The sequence below is a fragment of the Micropterus salmoides genome, unplaced genomic scaffold (assembly GCF_014851395.1).
Source record: "Micropterus salmoides isolate LMB-PRFRI ecotype aquatic unplaced genomic scaffold, ASM1485139v1 Ms_hic_scaffold_1, whole genome shotgun sequence".
NCBI classification, from domain to species: Eukaryota; Metazoa; Chordata; class Actinopteri; order Centrarchiformes; family Centrarchidae; genus Micropterus; species Micropterus salmoides.
The window spans coordinates 63854926-63873566 of NW_024040040.1; the positions used below are offsets into that span (position 1 = coordinate 63854926).

Genomic DNA, 18641 nt, shown 5'->3' on the forward strand with positions numbered 1-18641 from the left:
TTTAAATAAGAAGGCTGTTTATTAAGCTGTAACCCGAACTAACTAACTGAACTAAATGCTGGTGGCAATCAGCTACCTGATTAAGAAAATAGGTAGGCTATAGATCAAATATGAGACGCAGTTTACTCATGAACCTTTGATTGTAAAGTCACAGTCACACCCAGCAGGTTAGCCTATTAGCCTAATTATTTTTTGCAGTGGAAAGTGCGTCTATAGGTTAAAGTTTTAGTCGTCTATTTTACATTAATAAAATCTTGCTCACTTCGTATTTTATTAATGTTATCCACAGTAAGTGTTTTCAGTGCAACTGTCCACAGAGTTGCAGCGTTATACCTAAAGATGGACATAGATTTTATTCTGTGCTGAGGATCTGTCCTTACATCGATGACAGATTGATCATAAAAGCGATCATGTTCAAGATTATGTTTGGGTAAAAAACTAATAGCCTATCTAACCGGGATTTTTAAGTTTTTTTGGAAGATGTAAATGCGTTCAGATATGCGCTTTGATATCAACAGAATGATTGAGGAAATAAAACATTCAGACAGCCACCTCAGGCTCCACAGGAGGGGAGGAGTTAGAGAGAAACTGAGGGTTTTTCAATTTATCCTGTGAACACAGGAGTTCCCCTTCGAGGGAACTCAAACTGCGTCTGTGACGACACTATGGGAACGCCTCTGGGTGTGGCAGGGCTGAACTATGAATGAATCTACTCCAATCCTATTGGTGTTCCTAGAACGGTAGTGTGTGATGGCGTAACCGGAGGGGTATATAAGCACGTCGGCACACAGGACACATTAGCTTCTTTCTATTCAGCAGGCACTCTGGCTATGTTTGGAAGCTCCAGCATCCTACCTGAAGTCGAGACGAAGCAGATCATGTCGAAGCGATTCCGACAGTGTGTCTTTCCCTGTCAGCGCTTCATCACGGAAGGTGATACCCATGGGATGTGCGTCTCATGCCTGGGGATGTCGCACACCTGCACACGATGGCTGTCTTGCAGGCATACCAGGCACCACAGAGTTTCCCTCATCTCAGGTTTAACATACTCAGAATTTTCACTAATCCCGTCTATTTATATATATACAGTCTATTTATACTTTCAGAGACAAACCAAAGGCTTTCACTGCTGCTGTGAGAACAAACAATCACTTCCTGCTCTGGTGATTTGAGATCAAACTCTGTTTTTGTATTTGACCTATGTGACCTCTAAGTACAACTCGCTGCGTACAAACTCTACGGATATCAGTGCAACACATATTCTCCTTATTTTTTTCTTCATGTAGATGTTAATTTGTCCAACAAAACAAACTGATGAGAGCTTTTTTTTATCCAAAACACTGAGTATTGGGATCGTAGTCTCTGTGTATGCAAGAGAATTTTTAAAAAAAATCTATATTAACAGTCACATTATATATGCTGCTCCTCTCATTTGCTTAGTTTGAATTGTGCTTTTTTCTCTTGACAAGTCCCGCCCTACTGTGTTGTGATTGACTAGTACTCGTCACTTGTGATTGGATGCTGGCAAAGCATACAAGCAAGCTCATATGAAAGTGACGCTACTAACGAAAGAGCAAAGCACCTGCATGACCGACACACCGTCCTCTATGAAAAACCTGGACAGAAGTATTAAACATGATGGTCCAGTAAACTGTTGTTGATAAGATTGTCCTGTTGTTTGCATAACAGACATTTATAAATCTTAAACCTAAGCTAATCCCCCTCAGAGCCAACAGACCTGAGGAATCTAAGGCCCGCAACCACTGTGCATTTTAAAATGAATATGATCTCCGTCCACGCCAGCATTTTAGTCCAGTGTAGAATGAGGGCCTGTGGTGGATGATGGGAAGTGGATACATTTACCTTCAACTCCAATTTTGGTTTACATTAGCAGCAGCATGTGGCAAAAGATTTAAGTAAAATGTAAGCTTTATTTTCACCTGAAGCTAATTATTTCACAGCATGTAAAGTCTATATTTACACACACTGAAATCAAACAGAAGCCCAGCTCTGTCACACTTTGCTAGTTGTATCATTTTCAATGTGTTGCAGTGGCTGATTGAAATAAACAGCCAGCTTCCACAACAACTTTGCAGTTTGATCATCATTTCAGTTTCCTCTCACTCCTGCAGAGGGCCATTTATTTGGTTATAAAGTGCACCTCAGCCCAAAAACAGGTTCAAATCTTCACAGATCAGCCATAACAGTATGACCACTCACAGGTGATATGAATAACACTGATTATCTTGTTACTATGACCTGTCAGTGGGTGGGATAAATCAGGCAGCAGGTGAACATTGTGTCCTCATAGTTGATGTGCTAAAAGCAGGAAAAATTGGCAGTGTAAGGATCTGAGCGACTTTGACAAGGGCCAAATTGTGACGTCTAGACGATTAGGTCAGACTCTCCAAGACGTTCTGTAGAGGTCAGTACTTATCAGAAGTGGTCCAAGGAAGGAAAAGCTGTGAGTCGGATACAGGGTCATGGACGGCCACAACCAGTGGAGTCAATGCCTCCACTGGTCAGTGCTGTTTTGGTGGCAAGAGGAAGACTTACATTATGACCAGCAGGTGGTCATGTACATCTGCCCCCACCCCCACCAAAGCTTGTTACAAAGGTCGTCAAACATAATCAAGAGTCAAAGAGTTGTACCAAAGAAACACAAGTTTATCAAATAACCATGAAAGAAGTAAAAATTTAACTCAAAATAACACGTCTGATGGACTGACCAAAACAAACAAAAGAAAGGGAAGCCCTGCAGACCAGCCCACAACGGGCCTAAGGATCTGGAGGCTTCCCCTCTCCCCTAAACCAATCTATAAATAAACAAACAGAAATAAAGTCACATGAATTAAAATACCAGTTCCATCAGAAATATTAAAGCTACAAGCGTTGGACGGGCCCTCGCACTTGAAGCGTGTCGGGGTGTGAGGCAGCCGTGTTAATTGAGAAAACCATTAATTGAAAGCTCACAAGTTTGCAACATGGCCTAATCAATGTGTTAAGGGTTTCCTGGGACGGTTTTGAAATGGATATGTCCAACCTGCTAGGAGTAGTACATTACAGCATAAAATGTGTAATTTCCTGTTGCCAGCAGATGTCGCTATGACTTTGAGTGAATATTGGCATATGGATGTGTTCAGGGCGGGACTCTTATAATGTATTCCAAATTTGGTGCAGATGTGAGTATGTACTGTAGTCTGAAGTTACAATAACTTCCTGTTTCATGGCGTCTCATCGATTTTGGACACCACGCCACGGGCACACCGTTCCACGGAAACTCATCGTTTGCACAACTCTTAATCGTCAATGGGTTTAGACTGCGCAGCACAAATCTGAAATCGGTCGGACTAAATCCCTAGGAGGAGTTTGTTAAAGTACGGCATGTGTAAATCGCAAAAAATTTCCATTAAAACCAAAATTTCCTGTTGGGTTTAGAGCATCGCTCCAGGAGGCTTTTTAGTACGCCTGGACATGATACATGTGCCACAGAAATTTCATACATGTAGGTAAAACGTGCAGCAGGGGCTGCTTTGTTAAAGGTAATTTCCTGTTGCCAGCAGGTGGCGCTATGACCATGCGTGAATGTTGGCATGTACATGTGTTCAGGGCGGGATACAGATCTTAGCTTGTACAGTGAAGTTACAACAACTTCCTGTGTCATGGCGAAGCTTGGCACGCCACTGCCAAGTCGTTAACTGAGAATTTGTTCGTAGTACTAATTGTGTAAATTGCCAAAAATGAAAACATTAATATTAAACCTTACTCCACCCTAACCTAAACTTTAACCAACCTAATCAAAAGAGGCAACGAGAACAAACCAATCAGAGTTGTCAGAAAGCTGGCGGGGGAAAAGATTACGCTTACCTCGTGTCTCTCCATGCATCTAAGGTGGGAGGGAGCGAGCTGCAAGGATAAGACGCAAGTGAGAGAAATATGGATGCAATTAAGAGACTTGAGAAGCACCCATAAATGAGGGAAACATGGATGTAGTTAAGAGTGATGAAATGTACCCTATGACAGGAGGCAAGGTAAGGAATCATGGATGCGCAAACTGAAAAATGGGAAAAACCTACAGTCCTCAGCTGTCAGACAACAGTAGCTATTAACAATGTACAGCTTAGCTCTCTTAACACAATGGTAAAAAAAATAGATAAACAAGAGTTTCACTTTCAGTTTACACAATTGAATTATCATCATACTGTGTGTCTTGGGGCTGTAAAGAAACTGCACCTGGGTTGTTGTATAAAGTTAAAAAAGAGGAGTGATTAAAACATGTTATGTAAATTTTTCACCCCTCAAACTGTCTTCTCAGGAAAAGTAAGAATCGTCTTCTTGCAACAATGCATATTAATGATGTAAAGAGGAAGAAAGTCAGGGCGGCTTTTAACACCTCAATGTCTGTTTTAACACAAGTGTACCAAGCACAGAGACAGACTGTCTTCAAAGACAGCGTCCTCCCTTTTTCATTACAAATGTTTTTAGTGACTAACTGACATACAGGACTTCTCATGTATCTGATCTACCTGCTGATTTAACAGACGTGAGGAGCAGCTATGAGTTTAACAGCAGCAGCGAGTGGATTTGTTGTCTTCCTTCTCTCTGTACAAGGTACTGGACATCTTTATATTGTGTTAGCACACTTCAGAAAATCAGAGGAAAGTGGGTTTTTTTGATATAATATGATTTGATGTGTAAGGTTATACAATGTGGTGCGACCCCTGCAACACCAGACATTCAGTTCTCTTTCTTTAAATTGAACTCTTTACAAGACGTCCAACAGAGAGTGTGAGTCAGTGTCATGTCTTTTATGTCAAAGGAAATGAATTACCGTAGGAGTTGAAAGGTGAATAACAAAACTTAAAGTTAAAGAATCTGCAGTTTCCCTCAGCTTTACAGATCTGTTTTGTTTCACTATCATGGTCTCAGCAGCCTTGTTTCCATCATCTACAGCTGATTTCAGTGAAAAGGCTCTAAAAACACCCTGTACACTACCTGCCTAGTACTAAATGACTAGCTGGTGACCATAGCTAATGGCTAGCTGCTAACGAGCCAGATATTTCCCTACTTCCCCACTTACAAACACCGACCAAGCTGGGTGTGCTGCTGCCTGGAAATGAACTCAAGACTTCAGTCTGTACATTTGTTTTTACAGAAGAAGCAAACAATACAATTAGGGGAGTGTTTAATCAAATTTATTATAATATAGCATAATAAAGTATTCCTGATATTCTTGAATATGTCAAAGATCACTGATGTTGCAAATTCAGATATCTTGTTTTGACAAGTTCACAAACTGAATTGTATTTATTTGTGTTGACTTTAAAATGTATTTGATCCATATGTATCTTGAACACAGGTATAACTTTAAATTTTGCCTTTAAATCAACCAAAGTTGATATTACTTTCACCAAGGTACTATTACTCTCTCCAATAATAAGTGTTTTTTTATATTTACATACCACAGTAGCTGTCCACACCTCACTGTTCTGCATTTCTCTACAATTTCCATTCACACTCTGCAGCAGCCGACCACAGACAGGAAAGCAACTCAGCAAAGGGAGACTCCTTTTTTCATGTAGCCTATCACACCCCTCTAATATTTAATGTTCCGCTTTTTTATCCTGTTCAGTAAATACACAGTTTCAGTACATCGCTGTTCCTTCACTGCACCCTCTGTATGATGTCCTGCTGCCACGTGTTCATCTCTGGTTCCTTTGCGTTTTATATTGTTGTCCGAGGTAGGGACCGGCAGGAGTCAGAGTATTAGTGAAACGTAATTGCATGTAAATATTGCTGAAAATATAGTCGATAGCTGCGAGTGCTAAGGCCTAAAATAATAATACTAAGAGTTTGAGTCTTGAAGCCTCATGTTTAAGACCATTAGATAAAAAGGATAAAATAATGATAGTTGAATAACTGATCTAATATTAAACTAATATAAAGGTTAAGGATAATAGATGAATAGAGTTGATATGGCGATATAAAAAGTATAAGAAGTTGATGGAAGGAGTTATAAAGAAAATAGATAAATGAATATATATTGATGAAATAGTTAATGTGGAATAGTATAGTGTGAAAGACGACTTCGATGCAGTCTCAGATTGAATTGTGATATAGCTATGTGCAAAATTAACTTCTGAAGTGGCAGTCCACGCCCGAATAATGAAGACTGGATGAGAAAAAAAGGAGTTTGCTCACGTTAGCAGAGAGAGCAGCATGGGAGAGGCACAGAGAAGGAGCTGAGGTGCAGCTGTGTCTGTGTGAGAGTGAGTGTGTCCATGTGGGGGAGGACAGCAGGCTGAGAGAGAAAAAGAGAGCAGTTCAGCCCTAAACCAAAAGTTATATGAGAGTTTTGTGATCTGTTGCACCTTTATAATGTAACAACAGTACGTTATAGCAAGTTACTCATGAATTAATAGTAACAGAAGTTATGGAATTTTTTTGAACCAATAACAGCCTGACAGTAAGCAGATTAGTAAAAGAACGGCAATGACTGCTGGATACAGTAAAGAAAAGTGTAGTTGAAACAGCCTAATAAAGTATTATGATAATAAAGGGAATTTAGTTCAGAATAACAGGCTGAAGACACTTTTTGGTCGGAACAAAACTAGAAAAATGATGACATCTGTAGTACAGATTGATAGGCAGCAATGTGAGGTGTTATCTGTGAAGGATTTAAGTTAGAGAAGGGATTTAGAGCCATCAATTTTGTTTTGGATGTGAGGAAATTTATTTGATATTTGAATAGTTTTAAGTTTCTCATGTATGGATTCAGTCACTGAAGTTAGTTATTTGTTTTTCAGTTGAATAGCTCCTTGATATAAAAAAGAAGGGGAGCTTCCTGAGTTTTTTCAATAAATTGTTTCGAGGTGTCAAAGCCTTCCAAATTCCAAAGTTTCCAGAGAGTAAGTGTTTGCTCGCAGTGAGTGCAATGGCTGTCCTGGGAGGCCCACAGCAGATGAAATTAAAGGGTAAACACTTATTGGTAATAGTAAGATACAGTTTAATAATCCTTCGCAGCCAGTCAAAGACCAGAGGAGGCCACTCTCCGCTGTGAGGCCTCGTTAGGCAGACGCAGCAGCAGGCAAGATCAAGCGCGACCTGCACCGCCACAGAGACGACTTTGACTATTACCAGCTATGAGTCCAAGTGAACCAGCAAAGGGAAGAACGAGACTGAAACTACAAATTGTACTACAAAGTGCCCTCAAATTGGTACCCAGTCTGTTCCCCAAGAAACCTGTAGTGCCAAAAAGAGTTCCACAGTACAACAGGCAACTTTCAAAATGGACATCATACATGTTTATCGGACATTTTGCACCATTCTGTCACATGATTGATTGTTGAAACACAGTTATGTCTGGTTACTGTATTGTTACACAGAAAGTTCACTATGCACCCTGTGATTGTTTTGATATATGATGTGTGCCTTTCAACACATTAGGTGTTGTTATAATTGTTAGTTTGCTAAAGTATATAAGAAAAGAACAGCTCACTGCATAAGATATTATTTGTTTCACGAGTGTAAACCATTTACAAGATATATCTCACTATATTATAGCACGTATAGGTAGTTTAATATGTTAAGCTCATTTAAAGGGAAACTCATTTAAAGGGTAATAAGGAGAGAGGAGTAATGGAAATCCTTGTCATTGTAACTTGCTCTAATGTGTTAGCAACAGAAACAGCCCACCGCATGATTATTGGTTATTTCACAACGTGTAAACACTAATTTGGGTATTTTCTTGAAGGTATACAAGTCTGAGGAATAGGTTTCAGATCTGCAAATACAATAGGCCGCCTATTTTCAGTGGTCACAGTGTTGGTGTATAAAGTGTGAGGCTTTACAGCCTCAGAGGAGGGAGTGTTGTGAATTATTTTGGAGCATTATAGCCTAAATTGTTATCATTAATTACTAGAGCAATGGTGGTCTACATTTTCATCATTTAAATTATTATTTTATAGTGTAAAGTTAGGATCACAGTGTTAAAACTCTATAGCTCCTTTCTGTATCTAACTGCCCAGGCTCAGCAGTAGCACATGTGTGTGAGTGTGTGTGTGTGAGCAGGCACTTGTGCTTTGGGAGCAGAGGGGGGAGCACAGTGAGACAGCAACACAGCATCAAAAACACTTGCAAAGGAAAATGTAGAAGCAGATTTTGTGGAAATTGTATTACAAAATATACATCAATATAGTCCATCACAGTAAGAATGTCCTGTTTCTAGCACGGCGCACAAACAACACCAGTTTATTCCATAAAAGTCAGGTTATGGTTGAAATGGCATGATCAAGCGGAGTGCATGCAAAGGACACAGAGAGGAGGCAGTCAGGGAATTTCCCAGACCCAGGTGCAGTAAGAAAGAGAGCCAAGAGATCATATGAAGCCAAGAATCAGAGCTATACAAGGAGGTCCAAAAGGAGGTGAAAGTCAGTCGTTACATGGTTTTCATGTCGACTTCGGGTCTCTGTTCTGGTAACAGAATGGGACTCTATTTTGCACCGATCTCTGACACACTCCGGTGGAACTTTTGTGGTCAAATTGGTGTCTGTTTTTGTTGATAATAAAAATGTTGGTAAGAGTTCAAGCTTTCTTATCTGGTCCAAGTCTTGAATTTTTACACGACAATATCCTCATGTAAAAGTGAATGATTTGAAGGCAAGGCAAGTTTATTTGTATAGCACATTTCAGCAACAAGGTAATTCAAAGTGCTTTACATAAAACATAAAAGCAACAGGGAAATATAAAAAAAAAGTTTAAAAGTTAAATAGAAAATAAAAACAGGCAGGTCTCCCACCTTTGCTTATTTTACTCCTTTGATTCCCCATCTCTCACTCTGTCCCCCCTTTAGTTACTTAGGGACTCTAACCCTAAGGGGACTCTAACCATTTAACACTTAGGGACTCTAACCCTTCTTTAGATACAGTCGTCACTGTAAATCCAGATTGTCCACGCTACAAATTCTGGTAAAAGCGGTTGACAGCGGGCCCTGTCAACAAGTTAACAGCAGACAAAACAGGGACTCTAATTTTTGTAATTCTACTTGGCTCTGTTAACTGAGGATTAGCCGTGTGAGATGGTAGAAACAAAAGAGCACTCTAAGCTTTTTAAATAGTGTTAATATCTAAAAACAAAGAAAAAGAAAACAGGACAGTAAAAGTTACAGTGCAGTGTAAGTTATCAATCTACTAGTTAAAGGCAGTGGTAAAAAGAAAAGTCTTAAGTCTTAATTTAAAAGAACTGACAGTTTCAGCAGACCTGCAGTTATCTGGGAGTTTGTTCCAGATATATGGAGCATAATAACTGAACGCTGCTTCTCCTTGTTTAGTTTTGACTCTGGGGACAGAAAGCAGACCTGTCCAAGACAACCTGAGAGGTCTGGATGGTTCATAACAAAGCAGAAGATCAGAAATGTATTTTGGCCCTAAACCATTTAGTGCTTTATAAACTAACAGCAGGATTTTAAAATCAATTATTTGACACACAGGAAGCCAATGTAAAGACCTCAGAACTGGAGTGATGTGATCCACTTTTTTGGTCTTAGTGAGGACTCGAGCAGCTACATTCTGAATCAGCTGCAGCTGTCTGATGGATTTCTTAGGGAGCCCTGTAAAGACACCGTTACAGTAGTCGAGTCGACTGAAGATTAATGCATGGATAAGTTTTTCCAGGTCTTGCTGAGACACAAGTCCTTTAATCCTTGATATATTCTTCAGGTGATAGTAGGCTGACTTTGTAACTGTCTTAATGTGGCTCCTTAAATTTAGGTCTGAGTCCATGACTACACCAAGTTTTCTGGCTTGATTTGTGGTAGAGAGAATTATACATGACATTCCATCAAACTCATTTTTGACAGCTATTTCCGGTCCACCCCCCATACCGGATGTCTGTATGTAACTGATAAGAGGGGTGCGTACATCCTTCCATTGTGTGTTTTTGACTGATAATTGGAGGAGGTTTTTCATTGATTTAAAGACTTTATTAAGTAATAAAACTTGAATGAATTAACTAGTAGGTGTTTATGGCAATAAATTTATCATTAAAAAAGTATAGCAGTGAGTTATAAGTAAAGGAGGAATCTCCGGGGCCAGCAAAGGATCAGTAGGAGGTTTCTTCATTGATTTGGAATCAAGTCAGTCTTTATTATTAAACAAGTGAAGAATAAATTGAAATAATGACAGTAAAGCAGTAAAATGGTATAACGGTGAGTAAAAATTAAACAGCATTATAAATTACCTTCAACAGCATGCAGCAAAATAAGTGTGTTCCAAATAGTGAGTTCCAAAATTAAACTTTGTAAAATCTTTGCTAAAGCTTTGTGTGACAAACTTACCATCATTAAAGAACTAAAGAATAAATTGAAATAATTACAGTAAAATAGTATAACAGTGAGTTAAAATTAAACAGCATTTTAAATTACCTTCAACAGCATGCAGCAAAATAAGAGTGAGTTCCAAAATTAAACTTTGTAAAATCTTTGCTAGTGCTTTGTCTTATATACAATAATCCTCAAGGGTGGGTTCACACCTAAAGGTATTTCTAATCTAGACTGTTGCAGTGCATTCAATTGTTTTCATTTCCCTTTTAGTGGTTTGATTCAGGAACCGGACCTTTAGGTGTGAACCCACCCTTGAGGATTATTGTAGAAATTTGTAAAGTGATGCATATGAAGAATCACAATTAATTAACACCACAAGGAAGTTTTTACCCTCTGTAATATAATATTTGCTGTTTTGCACGTATCAAGTTCCAATAGACTGTATATTGGTGAACCAAAGATTTAAAAAAGTTAAATTAAAACACTTAACTACCACCTTCACTGAAATAGCATTCTAACAGAAGATAAAAGACTATTACTTATTGTGTTTAAAGTCAAGCATTCATGAATGCAACATTTATTTATTAAAATACTCACCTTTACATCTCACACCACGCCACGTAAGAGGGGAAAAGGGTTCACTTCATCTGGCACATTTTCCAAGGCTGGTACTGCTGAGGAGCCCTCCTCAAGTTGACCGTTGTGCTGACAACAGTATTGATTATGAAATTACATTTTCATTAGCAAATTACACTTCTAATTTGGTGAAGAACTTAGAGCTACTCTAGTGCACATGAACATTGAACTCAACATGGATGGCACCAAAATGCACACCAAAGACAGTGTGGACCAAACAGTATCTAGACAAATATTTAACACTTTCAGCAGTCTATTCAACTATCTTAAGTCTTGCAGGTTGCAATCCAACAAGTTTGCAGCAACCATTTTCTTCCGAAACAATCTGAATTACTTTAAACGCATACATCCATATAAAAAGTCAAATTGGCTTCCATGTAAAAACTATACAGTCTCCCATTTAGAAACTTATGTTTGTACCTCTTTGCAAAGTTTTAGTACAAATTTTCTTGATAAATAACAAAGAGACACACAAACATCAATTTGCACCTCAATTAAAGTGAAGTGAAAGATCAACCCAACCGATGAATTGCACATGCTTCAAAACAAACAACCAAATTAAGCATCTAAATGATTATCAGTATAGATTATGCGTGATACAATGAGTTTTGTTATTTACTTTCAACAGCAAAAATCTGTATTTAAGCTTAAACATGTTAATAGTTAGGTAGGCTCGTAAGTCATTGCGGAATTATTCTCAAAGTTATGTACTCACTAAGACCTTTTTAAGCTTTTTTTAAGAACCAAGAAATCAAGGAATCAAGAAAAGAAACGTTGGAATTAGCGTATAACACATGATCAACTATATTGTGGTATACTAGCCTGTACATTCTGCAGGGATGGAGAGAGTCAGGCGATTGATTCATTGCATGTAGGCTAAGCAAAGCGACCATAATTCTATTAAATTATTATGTTAAATATATTCTTAATACATGTTTTTATTTTCCACCCCAATATATTAAAACCGCTCTGGAAGGCACATCTCTACAGGTATGCCCCAATAGAAATGTTTAACTAGCAAGCCGCTTTTAAAGCTATTTTAATGCTAGTCAGTGTCAACATCACCAAACTTTAAATTTAAAATTAGTGTCTTCATTAGTATTTTGTGGGACAGTACAGCTGCTTGTCCCCATATAAACCTATGTCAGTTTGGTCTCTCTGACTCTTGCTCTCCTGCTTTGTTTTTGTCACTCAAGCATTTGCCCTTTTCACTTTAGACTGCTATTTGGTCAGATAAGTGCCCATTACATATAACTTCACTAGAAATTGCCATCACTTTCATGATGTCCCTTTCCAGATGACTTAATACACCTCCTGGCCAGTTGCTGTAGAAAACTCTGAAGCTAATGAAAATGTAATTAACATTGCTTTGAAGTTTTAGATTTATAATATCCTGTAACTGACATAACACTTGTAGTAAAGTTGTAAATATTTATACATATGTATTGTTTTGGTTAAAATGGATAAGATTTTTTCTTTTGCACCGTGTAACAAGAACACAGACGAGAGGGACAAACAGGCGAACATGAGAAGGGAAGGGCATGAACCCCATGGTAAATACACAATACAAATACAAAAGTATGTGTTTTACTATCAGTTCAGAGTCATAGTGAGCCATCAACTCAGTTTTTAGAGCCACAACAACCAGTGGTACATACTAATGTATTTATCATGATATGTAATTCTGTTACTCAAAATGCTTCTTCACAGCAGGGGGCTTCTTTGTGTTCTGCTGTGCAATAACCTAATGTTGACATGTAAAACCACTGCTGATTGTAATTCAATCCTTCCTGCATGTGCTTCACAAAACAGTAAATAGTATGAAGGCGGGGGCAGGATTTTTTAAATGTGAAACTAGAAGTTTTGATGGTGCGATTTGGGCTAGCTTATCACAAGCAAAAACAGACTTCTCCCCAGAACTAGATTTTCACATGCTCTTTTCAGTGATGTAGAAACATTGTGGGGTGAAATAATGTTTTCATGTCTCACAAAGCTTGACAAAAGCAGCTCAGAAAGCAGCTCGGAAAATGAGGACTAATGTTGCGTGTCCTGTACTAACTCTTAGTAGCAAGGGTAAAATTTGCAACATGTTAACTTACACATAGAAGATTGATCCTGATGAGTTTTGCGGTATTAGTTTACACATTTTAAATATGGGGGAGAGAGAGAGCATTGGCATTTGATCACTACATGGTAGGGATCACTAAATTGCTTTGAAGTTGTAGATTTACTACATAACAAATGTAATGAAAATTACGAGTTAACCCCAGAGTTTGGGTTATCAATGGCAATCTGTTTTCCTCTTTTGTAGTGTCTCTGAAAAATGCTATGGAGGGGGACACTAGAAAAATAATAGAAACAGCATGGTCTCAAAAAAGAGGTCGCAGCAGTGACTTTTTACTAAAACCTTATTGTCAAGGGCAAACTAGCCACTATGGTTGAATGCAAGACCTGCAATGAAACAGTGTAAGACTGCTGAACATCCTGTTCTGGCCCCGTGGTAAATCTGGGCATTACATAAAAATAAAAAGCAATATGATAGATATTGTTACAGACTTTTGTTGTTGAAGCTGCTGGTTCCTGTTGAGCTTTGGAACGTGCAATAAGTGTTATTAGCGCAGATCACGGTTGAGCCAAAATAAAGAAGCTGATTTTTATTCTTTTACCTATAGGAGATTTATAACCTTCTGTTTTATTTTCAACAGAAAACTACTGTCCTGTTATGTCAACAAAGTAGTTAACTAGCATTTGAATACTTCATCCCCAAGGAAGGGTTCTGGATTTCATGACCTCTGTAATAGTCTAATAAACCCTAATTAGCAAAAGGCAGCTGGTTCTCAGTAGAAGGATCAAACTTTAGCTCTTGAAGTTTCCAGTTGATGAAGTTGTAAACTATATATTTTTTATAATTCTAGCTTTTTTTACTAAAGGGAAAGAGGAGGCCTGTTAGCATGACTAGTGACTTAGTTATGAGTAAGGCTTTAGTTTAGAATGAGGGACATTGTCTATATGTTACTGAAAGACTACATTTAGAGTTATTTGGACGCTGTTAACACTTGTAGTTTTGGGTTTATTGCTACATAAGAATTGTCCTTATTTTGTAAGTGTAACTAAAACTTAAATATTTAGTTTAGATTACAATATTCTCTTAATAGAAATATCCCATTCTTTTATTCATCCATGCTGGAGTGTCGCTCCATGCTAGCTAAGAAGGAACTAAGAGGGAACTCCGTGTCATTACATGCCAGCCAACAATGGACGTTTCTGTAATGCAGTCAATAAATAAAGTGCAATCCTATAAAATTTAGATGAAGAAACAAGTACATTGCAAAATTGATAGAAATCTTGTCTATAACTGGTCAATTTCATTTCACAATATTTGGGGACAGAATTATTCCAAAGGTTTAGTAAAAGTTGATAAACCTGTTTTAGTGATTACTTACAAAAAAAAAAAAATAGGATCATGCTGCTGAGCATTTTAGTCCTAATTTATAATTATGAAGAGCAAATACAAAATAAGATAAAGATGAAGGCCCTTTAAAAAGGCCTACTTCACCATTCCACAAAGGTCATAAAAATGAACAACCACCACAGACAAACCTGAAGAGAAAGTTTAAATGACTGCACTAGTGTAATAAGACATTTTATATAATTGAACCCTGGATAAAGTACCTTTTGCTGCTAATACTGCAATCTTTGATATTTGTGCATGCATCCAAGTTATTTCTGAATAACAGGTAAAACTGTAAATTCTCAAAAAAGTGGCCCTGAATATTTTTGTATCACAGAGAAATGTTTAAATATTACTAACAATGATGTTAAAATGTCCATTTTGAAAGAAACAAGAAGTCTTTAACAGATACAAACACTCATTAGCTGAAAAAAATTAACCGCATAGAGGTCCCCTCTTTGGTAGGTAGATACTGCTCAAGGATCCAAGTGCCCTCTTGGCAATTGAAGACAATGTTCTCGTTTTATTTTCAGACTCCCATCATTGGCCTATGGTAACCCCTCCTAGTCTCTTATCATTGGCTCACGGGAACTCTGCCCACCCTCTTATTTTGTATGTGACAACATGTGGGAAATAACTGGTGATGGGCTGTGGACCGTTACTTCTGGTACAACCAGATTGTTATATAGTCTGTAGTTCCAAACTCTTGTCTGCGGCTGATAAAAATAGGTTCCTGTTTTGAAAACAAACTCTGTCTGATAAACCCAGACCGTTTTAACAACCGGAGTCTGGGGTTATAGATAACTCTATTCCATAACTGGTCTACAAGATTACCTGAAGATGCTAATGACCGTTACAACACACAACTTGATGTGGCTCATTGAGAAAACAGAGGGAGGGGAGGGATGGAAGGAGGTGCGGGGGTGGAGCACATTCCTCAATTCACCCCACAGCCTATGCTACACCAGAAAGAGAGAGGACAGAGAAGAAGAGACACAGACTCTAGAAGGATTAAAGTTTTAAGACTCACAAGTTAAATACTAGGCTACAGCTTTGGTGTGATAATGATGGCAAGTTTGTAAGACAAAGCAAAGCATAGCAAAGATTTTACAAAGTTTAATTTTGGAACTCTCTTATATTAACTCTTATTTTGCTGCATGCTGTTGAAGGTAATTTAAACTCACTGTTATACTATTTTACTGTAATTATTTCATCTTATTCTTTAGTTCTTTACTGATGGTAAGTTTGTCACACAAAGCTTTAGCAAAGATTTTACAAAGTTTAATTTTGGAACTCGCTCTTATTTTGCTGCATGCTGTTGAAGGTAATTTATAATGCTGTTTAATTTTTACTCACCGTTATACCATTTTACTGCTTTACTGTCATTATTTTAATTTATTCTTCACTTGTTTAATAATAAAGACTGACTTGATTCCAAATCAATGAAGAAACCTCCTACTGATCCTTTGCTGGCCCCGGAGATTCCTCCTTTACTTATAACTCACTGCTATACGTTTTTAATGATAAATTTATTGCCATAAACACCTACTAGTTAATTCATTCAAGTTTTATTACTTAATAAAGTCTTTAAATCAATGAAAAACCTCCTCCAATTATCAGTCAAAAACACACAATGGAAGGATGTACGCACCCCTCTTATCAGTTACATACAGACATCCGGTATGGGGGGTGGACCGGAAATAGCTGTCAAAAATGAGTTTGATGGAATGTCATGTATAATTCTCTCTTGTGGTTCTTGGCATTACAGATTGAAGCTGAGCACTGACTTTCAATCGTTCCTCCCTGGCTCCAAAAACAATAACTTCAGTTTTAACTTTGTTCAACTGAAGAAAATTCTGGCACATCCAGCTGTTGACCTGCTCAATACAGTTACTCAGCACCCGTATGGGATCATAGTCCCCTGGTGAAATGGTTATGTAAATCTGTGTGTCATCTGCATAATTATGGTAACATATTTTTGTTATTTTTCATAATCTGAGCCAGTGGAAGCATGTAAATGTTAAACAAAAGAGGTCCCAGAATGGAGCCTTGGGGAACTCCACATGTCATTTTTGTCAGCTCAGATGTGTGATTACTTATAGACACAAAGTAGTGCCTGTCCTTCTAGTAGGATTCAAACCAGTTTAGTACTGTGCCAGAAAGTCCAACCCAGTTTTTAAGTCTGTCTAGTAATATGTTGTTGAATGCAGCACTGCGATCCAATAATAATAATAATATAAGACTGAAATTCTGCCACTGTCAGTGTTTAAATGGATGTCACTGAAGACCTTAACAAGAGCCGTCTCAGTGCTGTGGTATGGTTGAAAACCTGACTGGAAGACATAAAAACAGTTATTTAGTGCCAAGCACTAAAGAGCCTTTTCAATGAGTGGCTTAATGACTGTAGTTTTCAGGGCCTGTGGGAAAGGATCTGAGAGGAGAGACATGTTGACAATCTGTAGTAGATCTGAGGCCATGCATTTAGAAACATTTTTGAAAAAACCTGTTGGGAGAATATCAAGGCAGCATGAGGAGGATTTCAGATGTTGTAGTATGTCCTTCAGGGTTTTAGGGTTAATAGAATCAAATTGCCTCATGCTATATGAATTGTTTTTAAGTGGACACAGGGACAAGACATATCCTGTTACTGAAATGGAGGCACTGATTGCTTGTCTAATTGTTTGAATTTTGTCTGTGAAGAAGGAGGCAAATTCATTGCAGGCCCTGGTGGATAGAAGGTCAGAGGCTACAGACACAGGAGGGTTGGTTAGCCTGTCGAAAGTAACAGGGCACGTGCATTCTATGTGTTTTTGGTGATAATGTCAGAGAAGAAGGACCGCCTTGCATTTCTCAGTTCTAAATTATAAATGCAAAGTGTCTATAGACTTCGCATATTATGACTTTATAGATGTCATAATGAACCTGGAGATTTGTTTTCCACCACCTGCGTTCAGCTTTTCAACACTCTCTTTTTTGAGTTCTAACCAGCGTGGCATTTCTCCATGGAGATCTTCTCTTACCAGAGACCACCTTCACCTTGGCTGCTGCAATGGCATCAATAACATTTTTAATTTTAGAATTTAAATGATCTACAAGCTCATTGACTGAGACCCGTGAGAGGGCGGGTGTCGAGGAGAAAGCCTCAATAAATTTTTCACTAGTGTTTTTCAGTGATATGCCATTTTGTGATTACCACGCAGATAGCACTCTCAAAGAAAACACAGGAATGATCAGAGAGAGCAACATCAATCACCACAACATTGGAAATGTTCAGACCCTTGGAGATGACCAAGTCCAAAGTGTGCCCCTTATTGTGTGTGGGCTCCATCACATGTTGGGTCAGCCCATAATTATCAAGAACACAACACAGTTCATTAGTCCCTCTGTCCTGGGGGGTTGTCAACATGGATGTTTAAATCACCAACAATAACCACACAGTCAAAGTCAATACAGATTATAGACAGCAGTTCACCAAAGTGATCAAAAAAGTTTGCACAGTATTTAGGGGCCCTTTAGATATTTAGAAAAATAGCTCGAGAAGAGGAATTCAGCTGAAGAGCCACATATTCAAAAGAAGCAAAATTCCCATAAGACATGTTTTTGCATTGGAGGGAGTCATTAAACAAAATGGCAACTCCACCTCCTCTCTTGTGCGCTCTAGCTTCACTTATAAAACTGAAGGTGGGAGGGGTAGACTCGATAAGGACAGCTGCACTGTTATCTTGGTCCAACCAAGTTTCAGTGATTTAAAATGTTTTTCCTGCCAAAGACCTAACGTTTAACAAAGCTAATTTTAGTGTGTTAAAAACATTATCTGGCCCACTTTTTTCGACAGGCTGCGGCTGACGAGGAATTAATACTAAATTTTGCAGGATATGTTGAGTGCTTCCTGTTTCTTAACACATTCACCATGCTTTTTCTGTTACCTGTCAAGACAGGGATGGAGAAGACTACCAGCAGAGTAAATTTGGTCCCAGCTCTAACCAGGTCTTCCATGTGATCAGTGAAGTCCAACAGGGGGGAGAGGGGAGAAAGGGAGTCTGGAGATAAGGGTGACCTGGATGGGGATTGGGGGGGTAGAGATGGGTGAATCCTCACTGTTGGTTTTCAGTGAGGGAGGTGGAGGCTCTTCCTCTTGGCTCAGATGTCTCCCGTGATCAGAGCTCTCTTCCGGCGGGGGCTGAGGTGGCTCTCCTTCAAGGTTTCTGGCGTGTTGTGTTATGTCTTCTTCTTGTT

General features: G+C 38.5%; 1 protein-coding gene across 1 annotated transcript in view; it reads left to right on the top strand.

Moving 5' to 3' along the window:
- The window catches only part of LOC119890656, a 41907-nt gene that overhangs the window by 19338 nt on the left and 3928 nt on the right, over positions 1-18641 (top strand). The gene's annotated exons all lie outside the window — the stretch shown is intronic.